At 54.8% G+C, this 5,391-nt stretch overlaps 1 long non-coding RNA gene across 1 annotated transcript; it reads right to left on the bottom strand.

Moving 5' to 3' along the window:
• Positions 1-4,137: 4,137 nt before the first annotated feature.
• On the bottom strand, positions 4,138-5,115 carry LOC108962345 (uncharacterized). The gene is made up of 3 exons (XR_001990921.3): positions 5,002-5,115; positions 4,381-4,832; positions 4,138-4,261 (listed from the first exon to the last, which is right to left on the bottom strand). It is a non-coding gene; the product is annotated as an uncharacterized LOC108962345 (long non-coding RNA).
• Positions 5,116-5,391: the final 276 nt, after the last annotated feature.

Below are 5,391 nucleotides of genomic sequence, written 5' to 3' on the forward strand. Positions count from 1 at the left end.
TTCTCCCTGCTTCCTTTTTTCTCTCTTTGTGAGTCACAGCCTGGCCTGAAATGAGCTGATGCCAGCTTTGTCACAGCCACGTTTCCCCCTCGTGGCGCCCCGGGGCCGGCCAGGCTCGGGATGCTGCTGTGCTGAGCTCAGCACGCCCCGGTTCTGCATTTCCCTTCCCTGCTGGGGACAATGCAGGGATTTGGGAGCAGGGTGAGTAGCCTTTGTCCAATATTTCCTGACATGGAAATGCACCAAGACATGAGCAGTGTTGAAATGAATGTCAGTGATGAGGTGTTTTCATAAGCTAGGGGAGGGAGGGATGATTGTGCATCCCCCTCCCCTACCCACAGTGTAAATGTCTTAAAGCCCTGAAGCACTGTCCCCATCTCTGTGTGCATGGGAGGCTGTGATGGTCCTTGGCTGGTCCTGCAGAATCCATGGCTTTTGTGGACTAAAGCCCCCTTAGTGTAGAGGCCACAGCTCTGGGTGTTATTTAATGTTTGTTTCACTTCTGGCAGATAAGCAGAATGAAAACTACAATTGCAGGCTCTGGTGCCCTTGGCCGACAACTAAAAAAGCAATTCAGCAGAGACAGAAGCCAACAGCCTCTCTTGGGACTGAAAAAGCTGAGTGCCAGGCCAGGATTTGCCCATTTGGACTCTCTCAAAGCCAAGCCTTGTGAAGCTGAGCTCTGCCCTGGTGCCTCCTGGCTCTGCAGGCGCTGTGCTGGGAGCAGGAGCAGAGCTCTGTGCTACAGATGGCAGCATTGGGACGTGCAAGGGAGCCCTGAGCAGCGGCAGAGATGCCCAGGTGGTGTTGGAAGGACAGGGACAGGGACAGGACATCCCACCTGCCACTGCTCGGGTGGCTGAAGGATGGTGGGCATTGGTGTCTCCAATCTGTCGAGCTGCATCTTTCCCCTTCCTTTGGCCTGAACCCAATATTGTGTTTTCAGCCCCCAAATCATCACTTCCTGCTCATTTCTGCTGCCTGCAAGGGACTGCAGGTACAAAGGGCTGCTCTTGAGCTACTCACAGGGTGGTGGGCAGAACCAAGCAGAACTGCTGTCCTGTGTGTAGGAAAGGAGGGTCTGCAAGCTAAATAAGTGTGTCCAGTTTATAATAATTATGTTAATGGCATCAGTGGATGGGGGTAAGGCTTGGGCACTGCAGAGCAGGTTGTGTTCAGGCAGGTTCAGCTCCTTCTTAAAGGGTGAGTCTGGGTCACCCCAAATCCAGACAGGTCTCCCAGACCAGATCAGGGGCTATGATTTCCCCAGAGCACATCTCTGTGCAAGGTCCCTCCAGACTTCCTTCTCTGCTGCCTGGCAGTATTTACACCTCCTCTGCAGCCATTTCATCTTCTTGAGGGAATTCCTAAAACTCCCCTGTGCAAACAGGGGTCAGCCTATGCTCCAGCCATGCTGCTTTAGGAATGTGTGACCCCAGGAAGGGTTTGGGATGTTGCTTTGCTGGCTCTCCCCCATTCCCTTTCCCTCAGATCTATGGCTCTGCAATAACTTGGGATCTCTCTCCAGCACTGCTGTCTGCAGGGGACTGGCCATGTCAGTGCTATGCCAGGGCTGGGTGCTGTGAATGCTCCTCCAGGCTTAGTACGGGAGATAAAATACCTATAAAAGCTTTGTGAGTTAAACCTTGGTGCCACAGTGTAGTGTGTCTCTCTTACTGCCATCTCACACTGCTGTGCTTTATGGAACTGGCCAGGAGAGGGCTGGAGAGTGCAGGCAAATCCCTGAGGTAAATGATAAAAAAATTCACACATGGTTCTAACTCTAACTCTCCTCTAACTCTGCAATGGTCTGATGCAACACCTGCTGCTGCTCTGACAGGGGTCAGTGCTGCAGCCTGCAGCTCTCATCCCTGCTGTAAGGAGACTCCAGGCTCTCTGGCAGGAGCCCCTTGCAGCTGCTCAGCCCAAGCATCCCAAGGCAGCTCATCAGAGAGCCCCGAAGGAAAACATCACACCCTGAAAGGTGGCAAGAGAAACAGGGGAAGGTGACACCCTGGCACACGCTGCTGGGCTCCAGCTGAGCCTCCTGCCCCTCACTGGGGGTCAGCCCTGCTAACGAGGGCAGCCTCAGTGCTGGCAGCTTCTGGGAATGAGTGTTTGTCAGACTTTCCATTCTCTGGCCTCCTGTTAGCACATCCCATCACCCTCCCAGCCAGGCACTGGTGCTGGGGAAGGGAAGGGCATGTTCTCTCCCCTAGCAGCTGTCTGGGAGCTGCTGGCTATGGAATTCTGCTTTGATTCTTGTGGAGGGTAGGAAAAGGAGCCTGGTTCTGTCCCAGACAGCGCCGTGAATGCGACTCATTGCAAGTGAAGTCTCTGCCTCTCGTTGCTCTTTCCCCACACTGGTGGAAAGGGGAAGATGATCCCACCCCTGCACAGGGCCATGATCCCACACAGGGCAGCTGAGGCCAAGCCTGGAGCCACTGCTGTCCCCAATCCAGCTCCTGCTCCCCGCTCAGGACTTCCCTTCCGCGGCTTTGAGGAGCAGGGATGAAAGGCAAGGAGTGCAAACACAAAGCATGCCTGGTTTATTTTATTTATGACTGGCCTCTGCTTAAAAGGAAACCAGCATTATCAGTCCCAGCACTGCCAGGTCAGATGAGTAAATGAAAGAGAAGGGTTTCGTTTATGACTGGGAGCTCGGGTTTGCTCTTATAAGGGCATCCCGCCAGGCACTGCCTGCTGCCTCTCTGCTGCTGCTCCTGTCAGGGGTGACCAGGCCCAGCCAGAAACTGAACCAGGGTCTTCCAGAGGTCAAAACCCTGAGGCTGAGAGTGGCTGAGATCAGGTTGTACCTACCCCTCCTTCTTTGGCTTGGGGCAGTCACATGTGCTACGACACAACATCCCTGCAGCCAGCAGACCCCAGTGAGTTTGCCCCCATACCTGCTGTGTGTTCTCCTGCCAGGCTTGGTGAACCTGACCTGCTCAATTCCCCAGGGAGAAGGTGGTAAAACCATGTCTGAGTAGGTCCCTTTGCCCTCACCAGTGACTCCAGCTGGAAAGGAGTGCTGGGGTTGGGTCGTGGCTGGTGCTGATCCCATTGCTCTGTGAGGTGCAGGCAGAAGGTAAACACACACCCTGGCACAGGCTGGGGGTTGATGCCTGGGGTTTTTAGAGCCAATATTTGATAATCCGTAAAGAATTGCCCTGTTGTAAATGCAGGGACCTGATTTATCCTGCTCCTTGATGGTACCTTCCAAGCTCCTCAGGGAGACACCTGTCTCCCTCTTCCTGGTGATTGATGGAGAAGGAGGAGAGCTGGCACTCAGCCCCGTCGTGCTCCTCAGTCAGTGTGTGGGTGTACTGCCTGTCCCTCCACGGTGGCTCAGAGCTACAGCAATGACAGATCCTCAGGGGGAGGGAGGTTCTGGATGAACTCTCCCTGCTCACTTTCATGTTGAGTCCCTGGTTCCTGAGGAGCATCAGCATTGTCAAATTCCCCTTCACTCCCCATTGCTAACTCTTGCCAATTCAGAAGTGCTTCCCAGCGGCTTCCCAGGTGAGGTTTGTCTCTGGGAGCCATTCTTCCTCAGTTTGAGCAGCTTTTACTCCATGCTGAATGATTTACTGCCCCAAAGCAGAGGGGGAGGACGAGGCACACCACTGGAGGGGCTGCAGCTTGGCCGTGTGCTCTGCTCCTGCTCTCAGCTGCCAGCACAAGCAGCAGCACAACCATCTCCTCCTCCTGCTGCTGCTCCCCCTGCAAGCTCCGTGCCAGCCCCTTGGCAAGGAGCCCACGTGGCAGCAGGCCTGAGCAGGGCCCAGGCAGGGCACACTCCACTCTCAAAGCCTCCCTCGTGCCCCGGGAGCAGCGCGTGGGCTGGAGCCGCAGCCCGTGCCCGTGCCCGCAGGTGGGTCTGGAGAGCATGCAGAGAGAGAGAGCCTGGAGCGGTGGAAAGAGGGAGGGAGGCAACCTGTGGGGTTTTAGGGATGCTCTGGGGTTCAGGGAGCAGCCACAGGTGTCTCCAGTGTGCTGGAGCCCTTCTGCCCATAGGCAGGTTTCATGAGGGCTGCTCGGGTCTGGGGGACTTTGGAATTTGTGTAGTCCTGCTTTTTCACCATTTTCTATTGAGATTTATTACCATAAGGAGTGATAGGTTCTGACATCATAAAATCTTTTCCATGCCCTTGTTTGATATCCTCATCACACCTGAAAACATTTGTCCCACAGGCTGCATCCTAGAGAAGGTCCAGTTTGGGGTCAGGTGATGATTGGCACTAAAGGGGGCAGAAAAACTCTAAAAAGAAGAAAACAATGAGACCATCAGTATCACAAAATTCAGCCTCCTCCAGCCAGTTGCTCAGCCCAGCCCTGAGTGACCTTTTCCAAGCACAGAGAAGTGCAAATAATACTTACCCAGGAGGAAGCTGTGCCAAGGCCAGAGCCAGCTCAACCCCTTCCCAGCAGGAGCCAGCCCAGGGAGATGTGTCCAAGAGCCACCATCCATCAGGGTGGCACAGATGGTGCTGCCTCCTACCAGGATGAGCAGTTTTTCCTCCAGGCAGATTGGTGGTGGTCAGTGCTGGGACACAATAGATGGCATCATGCTGGGCTCCTGGGGCTGCTGATGGAAGTGTGAACTCCACCCCAAGGAGACACCAGGGAGCTTAGAGGGGTTTTGGAGACATTTGTTGGGAAGGAACTCTGGGTTTGGTCAATGAAAAGGGTTTAGGGACTGAGAGGCTTGCAGCTCTGGGAGCCAGAGCATGTCCTTCCTCCACCTCTGAGTATTTGACCACTCCTTGCACCACCACTGCTTCCTTCTCTTGGTCCTGTGGCACTGAGGCACCAGCTCGTCATCCTCCCTGCTGCAGAGAGGGACAGTGACAGTAGAAGAAGGGATGTAGGGTCCATTCCCCATCCCAGGCTCTGGGAGAAGGTGGGATGACACAGGGGTGAGTGTAGGAAGGACATTTTCAGCCAGGCAGGGCATGGCACATATCCAAGGCACCAGTACCAGCAGGATCCCTCACATACCTGCTTCAGGCCACCCAGCTGAGCTTGGAGCACTAGTCCCCTCCACATGGGCTCTGACCTTTGCTGCTGGTGGCTGAGGAGAAGTGCTGGGTGTTGCAGCAACCTACAAGAGGCAGCTGGGGAGGAGGACACAGCTTTTTGCTATTTTGGGGAGCAGGGAGGAAGAGGAAGAGCTGCTAACAAAGAGCGAAACTAGAAAAATGACAACGATGACAAAAAACCTTCTCCCGTTTAGGGAACCAAATGCTTTTGTTCCCTGATGTGACCAGGAGAGCTCAGAGACACAGGAGAGGCTGAGTGGCAGCTCTCAGGTCCCAGGGTGAGGGTGGGACTGTTTGAGCTGGAAAGAACCAGAGGTACCACCAGCCCCCTGAGCCCCTGACCTGCCCA

This window comes from Serinus canaria, chromosome 14 (assembly GCF_022539315.1).
Source record: "Serinus canaria isolate serCan28SL12 chromosome 14, serCan2020, whole genome shotgun sequence".
Taxonomy (NCBI): domain Eukaryota; kingdom Metazoa; phylum Chordata; class Aves; order Passeriformes; family Fringillidae; genus Serinus; species Serinus canaria.